Here is an 18992-nt window from a genome sequence, read left to right on the forward strand (position 1 = left end):
ACCTAGGAATATTGTAGTCTACTTAAATTGTTTCTTTTAGCTGCTCTCGGAATTGCACCTTCGTTTTGATAAAGCTAATGTATTTGTTTGCTTCTGAGACTTGCAAAGACAAGAAGGGCACAACGTGCTGAAGCTAGCTGTATAATAACAATGGCATGAAAAAATTGGAAAGGCCATCAAAATGGGCAATCATTTAGCAATTCCAGCTCATAGAAATTATTTCCCTTAAGGGCAATGTTTTCATGTGTTACTCTGTATACCAGTCTCCACAGTTTATACTAGGTTCTATTCTTTATGATATTTTATTCTTGGTCTGCCTCTACATTTTGTTTTGCTCAAATGTCAATATAACATTTCTGCCTTCTTTTTCTCTTTCTGTTAATCTCAAACAGGCAGACCAGGCTGTATTCATATATTGTGTCAGTTCTAATCTTTTGTGTCATGTCTCTCACAAAAGCTGCCAGGTTCACAGATTTTTTTAATAATAATTATTATTCTACTTTTTTCCTTGACTGATTATAAAGGTATACTGCCTCATCAATGACATATCTACATCTGTACCTGTTTGAGCATAAAAATTAATCAAAACAGCACAGTCATTATGCTACATGCTCCACCTGTGTAGCGTTCCCAATCTTGAGTAACCTACTAAGATCAAAGAAGGGAGTAATTTCAATTCAAGGCTTGATGTGAAACTTGTGCTATGTAGCTCATTTTTATGCTTATAACATTTCTATGGTATCAATTATACAGATTGAATTTGTATTGCTCATCATTTTCAGTACCCAACAGACAAATTTTATGACTATAATGCTGCTGTATGAATCTCAATTTAGTATATAGTGTATATCTGGCTATCCCGATTACATATACAATTACATCTACCACTGTTGTTATAGTAAGGGAAATTGTTTGTACCATAATACTGAAAGAAAAAAATGCAAAATAATGAAGCTCGTTGCTACCACATGGTTAACAAAAAGGGGTAGAGCAGAACCTTCTGTAAATGTCGAGCAGTTCTCCTAAAATCTCAACTCAGCATATTGTATGGAAAGTGTGAAGAAAGAGAAATGAGACTATATACTGGACTGAGTTTCTTACAGTAGCATTGTACTCATAATATTTGTCTGTTGGGTATCGAAAACATTGAGCAATACAAATTAAACGATTGGGAGGGGGGGGGGGGGTATCGAAAACATTGAGCAATACAAATTAAACGAGATGGGGTACATGGCTTCCAAATTCATTATGATCAGAGTAGACGGCAGCTGCAAGTCAGAATACAGCAGCAGTGTGATAGGGTGTGGCGGCACTGAACCGAGTGCAACAGTCAAACTCCAGGTGGACACAGGCAATAAATTTATTAACAGATGGACAAGTGTCACGAGATGGAGTTCAATGCAGCTAGCTCCTGTAGGAGCCTTGAGTGAGTGGTGAAACACTGGTGCATCTGTAGACATACTTACGGCTCAGTCTCCCGAGCTGAAGACAGAAAGTAGGTGGGCCGCAACGATTGTCTCCTCAGTCAGGGATGAAAGGTATCTTTAGGGGCGGTGTGCTGCTCTCATTTGTGATCTGGTCAGCTTGCCACTGTGGCATCAGTACTATTGCACATCACAAACTTGACTGCAGCTTGGCCCAATTATATGCTTGTAAACAATGAGGAGCTACATTTCCTCGCCTCTGTGGCAGAAAAAACTACATGTAGCCTTATTGTCGTGTCCTGCCCACTTGTCTAATATAGGATGCCTAGGAAGCTGTTTTCTCGGATAGCTACACAACAATTTATTACAGTAAATTAAATAGACAGTACTCAAATTTGCTTATTTACAAAGATGGGTTGCAAGCAATTGACGACATACAAATAATCAATATCCTTCGATGTATACAGTTTCCATGCAAGCAAATAATACAATTCACAAGTCACGGGTAAATAGTTTATACCACCGCTCGTCTTCGACTGCCGCCACGGCTAGGCGGAGAGGTACTTACATTCTCTTCGTGCAGGGGCCGCTCCGTCGTGGTGTCGCCCTAGTCAGCCTACTACTGGCTGACGTCGTCTCACAGCCCTCTCTGCTGTAATGTTCCAGGCCGAATTGCCGGCGCTTTATGTTACGCCGGAACATTGCTCTCTCCCAAAGCGACGGGCAGTCGTCGTGTAGGGAGCGCGACAACGGCGGCGGAGGCCGGAGGGTAGATGCCTCGCTGGACCGGAAGCTGTGGCTACAGGGGACGTCAAACTTTCGCTCGTACCCCGCCATCAGGCCTTTGCTCTGGCGGAAACGTCCCGCGGAAAACGACCAGAAGGGTATGTGTCCACCTCCTGAGGCCAATAACCGGATGTGGAAGACGTCGGCTCCTGCGATAGGACGAGAGGAGGCGGAGGAGTCGAAAGCTCCGTCTCCAAGGAGTCGTCCCGCGATGTCGTATTGACACCCTCTGGTGGCTGCTATGGCCGCGTTGTCGTCGGGATCCGTGAATCTGGGGGAAAATGCACAGAAAGATCATCGTGCACATGACAGTCACGAAGTTGATTGTGATGTCGGTGCTGCAAGCCGTCTGGACCTGTAATACATTCAAGCGCCAAGTCGACGGACGATCTCGCCTCGCGCCCACCGTCTGCTACCACGAAGAACACTGAAGAAGACAGTATCATGCTGCGCGAAGCTGTACTTGCGGCCTTCCTTCGGCGCCGGATGCTGAGGGGTTTCGCCGTTGGACTGTGGATGGAACGGTGCACTAGTTAGATGGTGTATGCCATTGCGTTCACAGAATGTTTCAAATTCATTTGGCGTGAACTGAGGGCCGTTGTCTGGCACTATGGCTTCACGTAAACCTTCGAGACAAAAAATAAAGGACAACACCTGAATTGTGCTACGTGATACTGTCGAGTTCATTGTCACAGCAAAAGAAAACTTGATACACGAACCAACCACAATTAACTAAAGAGTGTTTCAAAAAGGTCCCGCAAAGTCTGTGTGTGCATGTTGCCATGGTGATTGCGATTTAGGCCAAGCAGAGAATTTTTGTGTCAGAGCGGACTATTTTTCCGCACATGCGTGACACTGTGACGTTATCTGTTCTATTTGGTTGACCATACCCTGCCGACTACAGTGTCGACGCGCTAACTATTTCGTGCGAACAATCTCCCACTGTCTTTGGGGAAGTATCTGCAACACTCCTTTCTTCAAAGCTTTAGGGATCAACATACGTGGCTGTCCACTGTCATTTTGAGCAAGTATCACTCCTTTCTGTAAAGCGAGGAGCTCTACAGAGTTATTTATGGTATGCAAGGAACGAGGCCAAGATGTGCGAATGTATGTTAGCAAAATGTTCAGATCTGAATCAGCTTCCGTGACCTGTGCAATTTTCCTATATTTCAGCGGAAAAGATTGAAGCAATTCAGAATACTCAGCATCGATGTGACAACACAAGCGTCAAAGTCTGTACGGTATCAGGGCCAATCGGAAGACGTGAAAGTGCGTCCGCTTTATCATGTTGAGCTGTCGACAATACACAATCTCGTACTGGTATTGAGACAACAACAACGCCCATCTTTGCAATTTTTGGGCAGTTCCGACGGGAACAGGTTTCGTCGGATGAAGCAAGGACTGCAAAGGCTTGTGATCCGTTACTAAGAAGAATTTTCTGTCATACAAATAGTGGTGGGATTTGGCGACACCATACACTGTAGCCAAAGCTTCTATCTCAATTTATGAATAGTTACACTGAGCTTTGGACAATACTTTTGATGCGAAAGCCGTCAGCCTGTCTTTATCACCAATTCTGTGCGAAAACACTGCACCGATTCCGTAAGAGGAAGCGTCAGCGTGCAAGACAACTAGTTTGCAGGATCAAAGTGAACTACGCATCAATCACAGAGCAATGCATCTTTAAGTTTTTGAAAAGCTACTTGGCACTCATCTGCCCAAACAAAGGGGACACTCTTGAGACGCAAGCGATGCAATGGAGCTACGATTTGCGCAGCATTCTGTATGAAACGAATATAATAGCTCATTATCCATAAACCTGACTGCAATTCCATGACATTGCGAGGAACTGGGAAATCTCGTATGGCTAGCAAATGGGACTGAAGAGGTTGTACACCTTCACCATTTATACATGACCAAAATACTGCAACCCAGGTGTGAAAAAATCACCCTTTTCAAATATACACTTTAGTCCTGCATTAGGTAACACACGAAACAAAGCATGCAAATTTACAATAGGTTCTTCAGACATACGACCTGCTATGACAATATTGTCCAACTAGTTTGAACAGTTTGACAATTGAGCAATCAGCTGTCCCAAATGCCGTTGGAAAATGGCGGGTGCAGAAGCACTGCCAAAAGGCAAATGCAAATATTTAAACAAGCCCAAGTAAAGATTCACTCATTTCGGCTTGAGATTCTTCATCGAGCGTTATTTGAAGATATGCATCGCTCAAATCAATTTTTGAAAAGTAGCGACCAGCGCCTAATCAATTCATGATATCCTCCAAATGGTTCAAATGGCTCTAAGCACTATGGGACATAACATCTGAAGTGATCAGTCCCCTAGAACTTAGAACTACTTAAACCTAACTAACCTAAGGGTAATCACACACAGTCATGCCCGAGGAAGGATTCGAACCTGCATCTGTAGCAGGAGATCCTCCGGGTATGGCAATGGATAAGTATCAATCATAGTTTGTGGGTTGACTGTAGACTTAAAATCAACACAGAGGCGAATGCGACTGGAAGCTCTGGGGAGCAAAACCAGTGGAGTTGCCCACTGACTAGCTGGTATGGACATAATAGCTCCACTATTTTGTAATTCTTTAAGTTCAGCAGCGACTTTGTCCCATAAAGCAATGGAAACAGTTCCGGCTCGGCAAAATTTCGGCTGAGCGTTGTCTTTCAGAGTAGTATGTACATCAAAATTGTTAACCTTGCCTAAACCTTCAGAATAGAGTTTCGGGAATTCTTTTAGCAAGATAGCTACACTGTCTTTTGCGTGGAATGCAGACACTGACAACACATTGTCCTGGATGTTACAGCCAAACAAATCAAATGAATCAAGGCCAAATACGTTCTCACAGTCACGTGATTATAGCACCATAAAAGTCACTATTCGCGTATGCGAGCGATACATCGCAGGCAAAGTACATGTTCCAAGAACGCTAATGTCTTGTCCATTATAAGCCGTCAGTTGCGTGCTAGTTTCAGACAGGCGTGGGGAGCATTGTAATTCATATGTGTGACGACTGAACAATGTGACAGAGGCACCCATGCCCAACAGAAATTTTACACGTTTCCCACAAAGAAGCAACTGAACAAAAGGTTTGTTGGACTGGGGGATCACCAAAGAAACTGCTCAGGTGCCAGTTTTGCGAATGCCTGTTGCAGACTTCGAATGTACTGCATTAATGACATCGGTCTTGTGACTAGATTTTTGTGAGTGGACCAAATTCTTATGTTTGGTCCGTTGCAAACACACGAATTGTACATGTCCTTTCTTGCCAGAAGCGTAACACTGAGCTTGTCGGGAGGGGCAGTCTTGGTGTATGTGCTGGGAATAACAATGAAGGCAAGACCTAATTTTGTTCGCCTGTGTAGCTGCATGTTTAGCATGCTGCTTACTCGGAATGGAGCGTCGTTTACGTGGAGTGGCGAACACAAGCTGCCGAATCGGATGGTCGCAAACAAGGGACTCAACCTGACAAATTGCTGCTGAAATTTATCGGCCGACAGAGCACCTGAATCGTACTGATCTAGTATTTGCACTACCTGCTGAAATGATGGATCGGACTGTTTCAAAATCTGTTCTCTGAGTCTGACATCAGGTACATTTTACGCGATCGCATCACGCAACATAACATCGGAATATAAAGCACCACAAGCACATTTGAGTTTGCATTTCCTCATAATAACCTGCAAATCTGTCACCCACTCGAGATAAGTTTGTTCTGACTGTTTTTTACAATTAAAGAATTGACACCTAGCTGCTACCACATTCACTTGTTGGCTATAATAGTTAATTAGCGAATCTACAACCTGATCATACGAAAGGTCACTCAGAGTGGCGGTAGGGAACAGTTTGTTTATGAGCCTTAACACTGCACTTCCTACCGTTGAGAGAAAGTAATGGCTTTTCACAGTACCTGGTATGTTGTGAGCAATTATGTGGGCTTCAAACTGTTGGAACTACTCGAGTCATTTCTCTTCTTGTTCATGAAACTGGCGCAAAAGGTGGTATAGCTGCTGTAGGTGCTGCTTGTTCTGTTGGGAGTGCAGTTTTGGCCAGTAGCTGCTGCACAGTGTTCAGCAGTGTAGTTATTTTCTGAGTCTGGAACTGAAACATCTGCATTCGCTGTTTTGCATCTAAAGCTGGCAGTTATGGCGCCTGAGCAGGGGGTGAGACAGGTGGGGTGGGTATGCTGGAGGAGACAAATACAATAAACAGACAAGGCAAATGAGAAAGTATAAAAGCAAAGAAATTTCTACAATGCACTACTGAAAACGCTGATTAGCAAAAACGATAAGAGACTATTAAAGCAAGTAAACACCCCTGCAAAGTAAAGCCAAGAGGGAATTTAGGCGTCAGCAAAACACAAAAGAAAATCCCGTCTCCACGAGGCCCGGTGTTAGTTTATGAATCCTCGTCATCAAAATGTCGTGTCCTGCCCAGTCGTCTAATATAGGTTGCGTAGGAAGCTGTTTTCTCGGATAGCTAGACAACAATTCAAGCAAATCTTATTAGTAGAGTGTATTACAGTAAATTAAATAGACAGTCCTTAACTATGCATATTTATAAAGATGGTTCGCAAGCAAACGGCGACATGTAGATAATCAATGTCCTTCTATATATACAATTTCCATACAAGCAAATAATATAGTTCACAAGTCACGTCTAAAACATTTATATCATGGCTAATTTTCCACTGCCACTGCGTCTATGTGGAGCGGTGCTTAGCCAACGGAGTGGCCGAGTGGTTCTAGGCACTTCAGTCTGGAACCGCACGACCACAATTGTCGCAGGTTCTAATCCTGCCTCGGGCATGGATGTGTGTGATGTCCTTAGGTTAGTTAGGTTTCAGTAGTTCTAAGTTCTAGGGGGACTGATGACTTCAGATGTTAAGTCATATAGTGTTCAGAGCCATTTGAACCATGTTTTTGAGCGGCGCTTATTTCCTCTTCATTAAGGGAAGCTCCATCGTGGTGTCATGTTAGTCAGCGTACTTTCAGCTGGTGTCGTCTCACACCCCTGTCTACTGTATTGTTCCATGCTGACATGGTGGCGCTTGATGTTTCTTTTACTGTCTTTCCAACTTGCATACATATTTACGTGATTATAATATAGAATGCAGTTGTTACAGGTTAACTGCATTCCACTGATCCCAAACCATAGCCATTTGCGACTTCAGTTGTGTCAAACGAGAGCTCATTGGAGGGCAGGGTAGAAGTCTATTTTCTGATGACAGCTGGAACTGTCTTGGTGCCACTGGTGGCTGTGTGTTGATTAGAAGAAGGCCAGTTGAAAGACTACCACCAATCTGTCTGCACAACGCAATGCATGCACATTTGCATGGTTGCATTCAACATTCTGGCGGTTACATCCAGGGGAGGATTCAGAATTTTTTCTGGATGAGGATTAGAAATGTGAATTTGTCCTTATAGGCTTTGTTTGCCTAATTTTAAAATAAAGACACAAACACACACACTGATATATATAGGTGTAAGTGTGCTTTATCTTTAAATTAGAGACTAGATTCACAAAGCGTATAAGGACATGTTCGCCCTAGTAATCCATGTGCCCCTCTCTCCCAGAATATATATAAATAAGTCTTTATTATATACTATGCAATGAAAGGTTGCTCTAGTGTAACATTTCCTCAGAGTTCATCTTTGATACAATACCTTGATGAAAATGTACCAGCACCAGTCCATTTAAAACTCTTCTGTCATCCTGCTGAGAGGATACATCTGTGGAAGGCATAAGGTGGAGAAAGATTTCTCCTCATTGTTGGTTCTTATAGGAAATGTGAACAACAACTGACATAAGACCATAATTTTTGGTAGCGCCGTTTCTCTTTTATATGCCCTACTAGAGACTTTTCCATATTTTAGTCCATTTGTTGCCAAATTTATAGCTTTATCATAAAGCAACAAAACAAGAAGGGTCTACAGTAGAATAATTTTATCAGTTCTAGCTAAATGGATCAATATTATAATAAATTCTGTATTTTATAAGTAACTTAATAGATTTTTTAAAAATTCATTACATTTAATTAATTTAACAGATTTAAAATTTTAATTAAATACCTAATTTTTACAATAACTCAACTAACTATAATAACAAACTGATTTATAACATAATTATATAATTTGCAATGGGATTGTAAGATGATAAAATGTATTAATTAACAAAAGTAAACTATTCTAAAAATCACACTGTGGAAGTAAGTAAATAACTAAAATGTATTAATTAACAAAGGTAAATTATAACAATTTTACAATGTTGACATAAGAAAACAAACAAAATGAATTAGTTACCAAAAGTAAGTTATTTTTAATAATTTTACATTGTGAATATGAGTAAATAAATAAAATAAATTGATTAACAAAAGTAAATTATATTAAAAATTACAGTTTTTATTTTTTCTATCATTCTTAAAATGTTTCAGAAATGTATATAAGCATGATGTTAACACTTTTTTACAATTTTTAAGTTTTTCACTCATTTCTATAGAATGAAATGTAAATAATTGAAAATTTGCATTAAGTAATCTATGTTGTGCATCATATGTAAGCTCTTTTTTACCATACATAATTACATAAGCAAGTGTATCATTCGAAATTTTATCATTAAAAGTTGCACAAAGTTACATATTTGTTTTTTGTGTAGTTATAACATTGTTTCTTTGTGTCATATTGATTACATAAATTGGATGATTAGTTATTAAATTATGTGGATCAGTATCAATATCTGATTTTAGTAAAGTAATTCTTTTAAAATCAAGAAATGCATCATATGTTTTTAGAAAATTAATTAGTGGATTAATATACCACATTTCTAGAGGAAAAACTTCATTTTTACTATTTTTCAATTATACATTCTGTAGTTTAACATGATAAATTAATAATAATTGATTATTTTTACAATTTGTCTGAAATGCAACAAAAACCAAATATGGCATATCAAATTCTATAGAGTTTTGGTAATTTGTTATATCTTGTTGAACATTGTTGTTACGAGATAATCCAGCAACTTCTCCTGTTTGAAGCTCATAAAAAGAAATAGGAATTTTAGGATTTTTTAAAATATTTTCACATTGTTCAAGTTCATATTTCACTTCACACTTAACAACAGGAACACGAATTTCCATAGATTCTATTTCTATTTTACCTTCTTCAGGAAGTATATCTCTTATTTCAACACCAGCGTCATTTTTTTCAAACAAATGTAGAATTCCATCTCCAGAAGTAGAACAACATGTAAAAACTGCAGTCAAGTTTCCTTCAAAGATAATTTCTTTATAACCTTTAAAAAATCCTACAAGTATTGACAATGGATAAAGTACCTCATTTTTTTAGTATTTCTTATTCCTGTGTTAATAATATGTCCTTCTCAGGTTTTTTATCAGTAGCAGATGAAGCTAGATGTTGTAAAACTGTTGATGAAATAAAAGGATGTTCAATTCTAGATAACATATTATTTCCTTTTTTATTGTTATAAAGTCAAACAATTTTATAGCATAATTATCAATTAATTTTTTGTTTGATTTTCCATCATAAGTTGGATAATATGTAACATCATTTTCAATAATACTGAAATTCATGTACAATTGTGCATGATTTGGATGAAGCCAACCAACACCAATATTTATTTCAATTTCTGTATCTTTGTAAGGAGCATTTAATTATTTTTAGTTTTTTCTGTAACAGGAAATGAACAAAACTGATAACTTCCAATGTTCTTTACGACGGTTTTAGCAATTACTCCCTTATTAAGGAAAAACTTATTAATTTATTTCTAAAATGACTGTTACAGTAGCATCATTAATGTCAATTAAATTATCATTTTCATCAGTGATAGTAACTTCTAAATCTTGAATTGTATTCACAATCGAAATATTTACACAATAATTTGGTTCATGAATTATTGGTCGACCAAACTCTGCATTATGCTTAAATAAAGCAATAATATTAGTTTTTATGAAAATGAATATTGTGTTTTACATACATTCCATCAGCAAGATTAAAAATTTATATTTATTAATTCAAAAGTAAGTATTTTACGAATATCTTTAGCCACAGCTTCTCATTAGCTTGAACAACCTGATTATTAAAAACAAGTAAACTTCCAATACTATTTGCTGTATCGATAAATAATTTTACTTCACTTTCAATTGTTACTCTGATTAAAATTTCATCTGTTTTAATGTGTATATTAGCTTTTTCCAGATCTATAACTTTTTTCAATATTTCAAACTATATTGAACTACAAGAATTTCTATTCTTTCTCCATCACAATAAAGTTTATTATTTTTTGTTGTAATATTTGGTGTTAAAAAAGTTGAATAAAACCAACTAATGGAAGATTAGTGTAATGATCAAATATTGGAACAATTAAACGTCTTCTAAGTATAGAAAATTTATCACTAACTTGAAATAACCTAATCAATTACTCCTGAAAAAAAATTAATAAATGAAAAAATTTAATTAATGAAAGAAATTTTAATACATGATAAAATTTTTAATAAATGAAACAATTATTCATAAATGAACAAAACATATTAAGAACCAAAAGCAAGAATGCCAGAACATAAATTAAAAAACAAACATGAATAACTTTAACAAATTCTATAAAAATGCAATAATGTGACCTAGTGGTTGTGGGAAAGCAACGTATATTTTAACTTCATGAGGGCTAAATTTAAACAAAATGTTTAGAACAAACAAAATATCAATAATTTATAAAGAAATTAAAAAAAATTAAAGATAAAATTAATAATCAAATTGTTAGTGTTATTGAAAATACCGAAGAAATTATTTCATTAGATGAATGTGAAGAAAATTCAGTTGTAGTATTTGATGACTTTATTGTAGACAATCAAGATAATTTTATAAATTATTTTACTAGCCATAAACACAAAGATATAGATTACTTTAACTTAGCTCAATTATTAAAAAAAAAACACTTCGTTAGAGACAATTTATATTTTAAATATTTTTAGACAAGATGATAAAAATTTAAATCATATTTACCATGAATTAGTTGGTGAAGATTTAAACTTTTGTAAATTTAAAAACTTGTGTTGTAAATGATGGGAGGATGAATATGGTTTCTTAACGATATGTCTAGAAAGCAGAACAAGGTAAGTTTAGAAATAAAATACTACACTTGTTAAAAACATAACTATTAAACAAAATCATTAAACATTTTATATTAATCACTAACATTAACATTAAAATTAACATTACTTAAGCATTATCTTTATCTGTTGACTTTAAACATTAAACATTAAACAAAAACATTAAACATGAACTTTAGCATTAACTTTAACATAAACATAATCATAATCGTAAACATAAACATAAACATAAATATAAACATAAACATAATTAATATTTTTCTTCATTAATAAATGTTTGCAAAGTATGATGAAAAAGTTGTAAAACAAGCTAAACTAAATACAAATAAACTTGGACAACTAAAAGATCAATTTAAGCTTCAGAAGATGCAATTAAGACCAGAATATGAGAAATATAAAAAGGAAGATCAACCTGTTAGTGGTGCTATTGAAAAAGTAAAACAAGGTATTGAAGGTTTAGGTGATAGTGTTTTAAAAGCAATTGTTGAAAATGGGGGAGTTGAAAAACCGATGATTCCATATCTTCATATTGAACAATTGAAGATTTATCAACAATTGCTGATATTCCTGGAAAACAGTTATCAACAATTGGTTTTATTAAATATTTATGTTTATTACCTCTACTTGAAGTTATTAGTATATTATCAGAATATAATGCTCCTGAATTTAATAATGTATCTGAATAATTTGATAAATCTTCACCATAAAACTTTTAATTTAAACCATTTATAGTAATTTTTTTCAGTTAAAAGTCTCATTAATCCATCTGTACCCTCATATGTTTTTTAACTATTATTAATATATCACCACTAAGTTTCACAATTAAATTACAAACACATTTTAAACCAGATATTATACACTAAGTGAAACATAAGTTCAAGATACATTAAATAAATACCAAGAAGAAAAGAAAGTAAAATGGTAAATTTATTTAAAAGGTAAGTGTTAGTGAGAGAATGTATATACAATTTTAACCAATATAAAAAAATGTAAACATTTTTATGTATATAAAAACTTTATTAATTTCTAAGTTATATAACAATCTTTATAAATATTTAACAAATAAAAAAATTCTATAAATTTTTAAAATATATAAAAATCTTTATACATTTTAAATTATATAATTTTTTTATAAGTTTTAATCTTTATAAAAATCTTTATAAATTTTTAACTATATAAAAAATCTTTATTAAATTTTTAACTGTATAAATGAATAACCTCACAATTATTGATACTTAACTATCTAGTGGTAAAAAATTAAAATTATAAGAATTAAATTAAACTTAAATAATGAATAAGTAAATGCAATTGCACTATTTAAGCGGATGTTCAAAAATAAAATGCAAAGAGAGTTGTTGGAAATTGGCTTGTTACGTTAGTCATTCCCGTTTTAAAAAAATTATTGAATATTTTACATAAAAGAAAGTTGGTTAAGGATTAACACAGCATGAAGGTTGATTTCTTCCATTATTATTAGCTGCATTACCATATTTTGCAATAATTGGATCATTAGGTTAAGGATGTGCAGCAAATGCAAATGCCATATTAAACAAAAAGAAAAATGGTAAAGAATTAATGAAAAAAAGAAATTGAAAACAAAGTTGTTAACGGAATAAAGAAAACAGTAGGAACTTCAAAAAGTAAGTGATAAATACCCTAATGCATTAAGTAATTTTGATATAGAAAAACATGCTAAACAATATAAAATTAAGCATTTTCATGGAATAAAGGGATACTAAATTTAGTTACATCTAAATAAGCTGGTACTCATTGGATTTGTTGTTATAAAAACGATGTTAAATTTTTTTGATATGTTTGGTGGTAACATAGCACAACAATTAGTTAACTATTTAGGAAAAATTGAACTATATGACAATACAGGGTCAATACATAATGTTGATGGTGTAATATGGGGTCATTTATTTTTATTTGTTTTAAAATTACGTTGTGAGAACTATAATTTTATTTATATTGTAGATTTATAAATGGACACTTCTGGAGATAAGATATATCTAACAAAACAGACTGAACAAGTACTTAATACACGTACAATGGAGATAGAGAAAATTGAATAAATTGAAAATATGATTAAACAAATTCAATCATCAATAGATCCAAAGATAACGAATGCAATACACAATTTCAAAAAGAATTTAATATAACTTTTATGTAATTTCAGACTATATAGGTCTTAAAAAGGGAGAAGACTTGTTAATGTAAATGATCCAATTGATGTGAAAGATGTTGTTAATAAGCATTATTTTTATAATGAACTATCAAATTTTGTTACAAAACAGAATACACAAACATTTTCACAGAGTTGAGTAATTATGTTAATAAAGAAGATTATAAGAAGATTCTTTCAGATTTTAACAAAGTAATGGTATTATGATACAATACAATAAAGAAATTGACAATATGAAAAATAGTCTGCTTAATGCATTAGTTAAAATTGATTGAGTAGAAAGTTATGTTAAATTGTCAGAATCACAAATTAATACAAGCTTAGACAAAAAAGTGGCCAAGGTCTAAAAATATTGATATCATTAGATTAGTTATAACTTTATTATGTTTTTATCTATATAAATATTTTAATCCATATAAATTTTTTATAGATATTAATGGAAAATTATAATTCACATTTAATTCTTAATGACGATCATACTTACTGTTTGTAATTTAAAAAGTTTACTGAATCACATATTCCACATAGAATAACAACTACAAATGGAACACAAAGAATTGAATGTATTTGCACAATTTGTAAATGTAAAAAAAGGAAATTCATTAAAAGACTTACAGATGTTGATGGTTTGAATAATATTCGTGAAAATATAATTAATGAATAAAATAAACCAAGGAGAAAGTATTTTATAAGGAGATATGTTACTTCTTTTAGTATAGATGCTTTATGGCAAGCTGATCTAGTTGAAATGGATTCAGGTAATTAAAAAGGAATTTAAAGCATAAACAAAGTTGTAATTATTCATTAAGAATAATTTATGAATTTTGAGAATATACATTTACTGTTCCTATAAAAGATAAAAACCTAAAACTGTGTTTGATGATTTTAAAAAAAATTTTATAGTTAGGAAATGACATAATAATAATCAGATGATGGTAAAGAATTCTATTTCAAAGAATTTAAAGAATTTATTAAGAAATATAACATTAATCATTATTCCACTTTATCAGAATCAAAAGTGTCTGTTGTTGAAAGTTTTCATAGAACAATTAACGAAAAAGTGTGGAAGAAATTAGCTTTTCAAGGAAATTATAATTGGTTAAATTTAGTTAAGAACCTTATTGATGAATAGAATATACAAAACATTCTACAAGAAGAACGAAAACAATAGAAGCTAATGAAAAAAATTTAAAAATAAGTTTCATTTTATCTAATGAAGAAGCTATTTTTTAAAAAAAGGTGATAGACTTAGAATTAGTAAACTTACAGGTCTGTTTCAAAAAGGTTATAAATTATTTGGTCAACAGAAATATTTGAAATTAAAGATGTTGTATATTCTAATTAAATTACATATTTATTAAAGGATATAAAAAGAATTTTTTATGATCAATAACTACAGAAAAGAAAATTTCGAGATGTACACTTAGTTGAATAAGTTTTAAGAAAATGGTAATATATGTCAAATGGTTAGGTTTTGAAAATTCGCATAACTGGAGAATAAATAATGATTCAGTATCTTTATAAACAACTAGTTTACTATTTAGTTAAAAAATCAATTAGTTTTTAAACAATTAGAATTTAAAAGAATTACTTTAGTAAATAGTTTGCAATTCAGCTTACTATGCAATTTATTATCTAGTTAAGCAATCAATTAATTTTATTCAATTAGTTATAAAAAATTAGTTTACTGTTTAGTTTACAACCAAAGTATTTTAAAAGAATAAGTTTACTATTAGTTTACTATTAAGTTTATAATCAATTACAAACAAAAATGTTTTTAAAAAAATTTGTTTTTTTAAGTATAAAAAATTTATTATTTTTATTCAAAAATAATTTTATTCATTTTACTTATAAAAATATTATTATTTTTTAAGAAACTAAATCGATTTTATTTTCAAATAAATATTTTATTGAAATGAGGACTTAGTTGTTTTTTGTTTCCATTGAATTGTATATATTTAATGATTTTCACTTTTAATTAATTTTATTTTGCTGTTTTGTTCTATATTGTTAAACAAACAATGTTTATAATCTTTCAAACTTATTTTCTTTATAACAACACTTTTCTTAATTCCTTTAATTCTTTCTATATTATAACCAATGTTTATATGCATCCATTTTTGACCTTCATTTACTCATACACTACATTTGTCTTTAATTTTACCAACAACTTTTATGTTAATTTGTGGAATGTTAAAGATATTATATGTTTGATTATCACTAGTCTCAAAAAAATCCATCTTCAATATTATATCTCATTGAAATTTTGAGTTTAAATATTATGAACATAACTGTCTCTATCTTGATAACATAACTCAATATTTTCTCCTTATTTAGGTTTCATAACTCTATAATGAAAATCATACATTAATTCTTTAGTTAAATCAGTATTCGTAATCCACAAAATAGGTTTATCAAATGTAATTTTAGTTGTATACGTATGAATAGCAGCAAGATTTTCATTGAATATAGTTCTACATCTAAAGTTTGGTTTAGGTACATGTTTATCACTTACATTACTATTTGAAACTAATTTAATATAATGTCTATTTCTTATGTTTTCCATTGATCATTAATTTATATATATCTTTTTCAAAATTGTTTGTAGCTTTAATTCTTCCCTATGTGTTTTAATCTATATACTTCTTAAACCAATTAATACTTTTGAATATTGAAAATTTTATATTTTTAAGTTGCGTTCCAAGAGATAAATATTGTTTAAGACTACTACATAATAATTTTTTTATTTAAAGCTGTTATTAATTTTTTTCGTTTCTGCATGCAACACGTTGTGATTTAGGAGATAATGGCAAATGTTTATGTAAATAAGGTAATATTGTTGGATATTCTAAACCTATTTCAAATATATAACCTTTTCGCAAATTTTTGAAATTTCATTTATTTATGTACCATTATAAATATTTTGTTCATTCTTCTGAAATCCACCAAATGGTAAATAGTGGTTCATATCATAACAATATAAGTTATTTGAAACTAGATATTTTTTTAAATTTGATATTTCATTATTATTAGCTGTCCCAATTGAAGGAACGTCATGTTTACTTCGGTGCTTGTGTTGACATACGACTCATTGCTCTACAGTACTAGTATCAAGCACATAAGTACATAGCATCAACAGGTTAGTGTTCATCACGAATGTAGTTTTGCATTCACTGCAATGTTTCCAAATGCGGAGTTGTCAGATGTGCATTTGATGTATGGATTAGCATGGGGCAATAGCCCAGGCGTGGTACGTTTGTATCGAGACAGATTTCTAGTACGAAGGTGTCCCGACAGGAAGACTTTCGAAGCAATTGATCGGCAACTTAGGGAGCACAGAACATTCCAGCCTATGACTCACGACTGGGGAAGACCTAGAACGACGAGGACACCTGCAATGGAGGAGGCAATTCTTCATGCAGTTGACGATAACCCTCATGTCAGCGTCAGAGAAGTTGCTGCTGTACAAGGTAACGTTGACTACGTGACTGTATGGAGAGTGCTATGGGAGAACCAATTGTTTCTCTACCATGTACAGTGTGTGCAAGCACTATCAGCAGCTGATTGGCCTCCACAGGTACACTTCTGTGAATGGTTCACCCAACAATGTGTCAATCCTCATTTCAGTGCGAATGTTCTCTTTATGGATGAGTCTTCATTCCAACGTCATCAAATTCTAAATTTTCACAATCAACATGTATGGGCTGACGAGAATTCGCATGCAATTGTGCAAACACGTCATCAACACAGATTTTCTGTGAACGTTTGGGCAGGCATTGTTGGTGATGTCTTGATTGTGCCCCATGTTCTTCCACCTACGCTCAATGGAGCATGTTGTTATGATTTCATACGGGATACTCTACCTGTGCTGCTAGAACATGAGCCTTTACAAGTACGGCACAACATGTGATTCATGCACGATGGAGCCCCTGCACATTTCAGACGAAGCTTCTCAAACACAGACTCGGTAACCAATGGATTGGTAGAGGCGGACCAATTCCATGGCCTTTACCTTTATGAGAAGGAATTATTTAGAAACATTAAATCTTTAATTTCTTGACAACTTTTACATTTGTTTGTAGATGTAGATGTTTCTTGAGTTACAACTTCTTCATTATTCATTGAAGATGTAAATTTTTCATCATTATTCATTGTTAATAATAAGTTTGGATGTTCTTCACTTAAATTTCGTCGTATATATTCCTTGTATATATCAACAGTTTTTCCACATATACATGTAATTCGACCGCTATTGTACATTTTACATGATATTTCTTTATATGTGGTGTACATATAGTTCTATAACCATCTTCTGTTAATTTATGTAAAGGAAAACAATCAGTTTATTTCTCTATATTACAATATTTACAAAATGTATATTTTACATAAGCTTCTTGTTGAACTTGCTCCTTTTATATAAAAAGTAATTAAGTTTGTGAAAAAGTAAATTTTTATTATATTCATAATTTTATCAATTAAAAAATAACTGAAAAAATTGAAAGTGTATTTAAACTACTAAAGACATCAATAGATCCAAAGATTGCTCCTTCATCTTGAGCATTAAACAAATCTAAAATATTAGTTATTTTAACTCTTTCTTGTACTTTACGTTTAATAACAGTGCTACAAAGCGGACAGTTTTCTTTTTCCTTTAAACATCTATTATTACATTCTTTATGAAAAATATGACTGCAACTTGATTTAACAAATCGATCATTATTTTCATTTCATTGACAAATAGGACAATCAATATCTATTTCTGATTACTGAAGTAGTTCATAAGTTTGTTTTAGAATAGTTTGCATTTCAATAATGTTGTCCATTTATAAGTAATAACTTTTTTCAGATTTATAAAATAAGAGTTTTTTTAAATGAATCAATTATTTAGAAATTCAAAATTACAATTTAAAAAAAATTAATACAAGCAACAAATTTACTTTCGTAAAACTAATAAAAATAATTCTATATAAATGGAAACTACTTTAATCAACAAGCTCAACAATATAAGTATTTCTTATGATATTTAAAACTGAATGAGCTAAAGATAAATGTTATATATAATATTACGAACTGTGATATTTAAATACTAAGTATGTAGAACATTTTTGTCTAGATCTCAATACTGTTTTTAAAGTTATTTTATCAAATATACTTTCTACATTAATTGATGATTTCGATTTTGAAATAATTAAAAAAAGGACAATTGAAATTGAAACATAAAGGAGTAAAGAAACATAATGATAGAAATAATGTATTTCGTGTCTTAGAATTCGCAATGTAAATTTTTTTAAATATTAATGTTGTTATGAGCAAACTTTATTATCTTACAATGATGTTATAAATTTTTACAATGTACTTCTTTAACTAATTTGTTTTACTTGACTTACTTATGTTTACATTGTTGTTTTTTAAATAGTGCATTTTGTTAACCAACACATTATTATTAATTTA

Source organism: Schistocerca gregaria, chromosome X (assembly GCF_023897955.1).
Source record: "Schistocerca gregaria isolate iqSchGreg1 chromosome X, iqSchGreg1.2, whole genome shotgun sequence".
In the NCBI taxonomy this organism is placed as follows: Eukaryota; Metazoa; Arthropoda; class Insecta; order Orthoptera; family Acrididae; genus Schistocerca; species Schistocerca gregaria.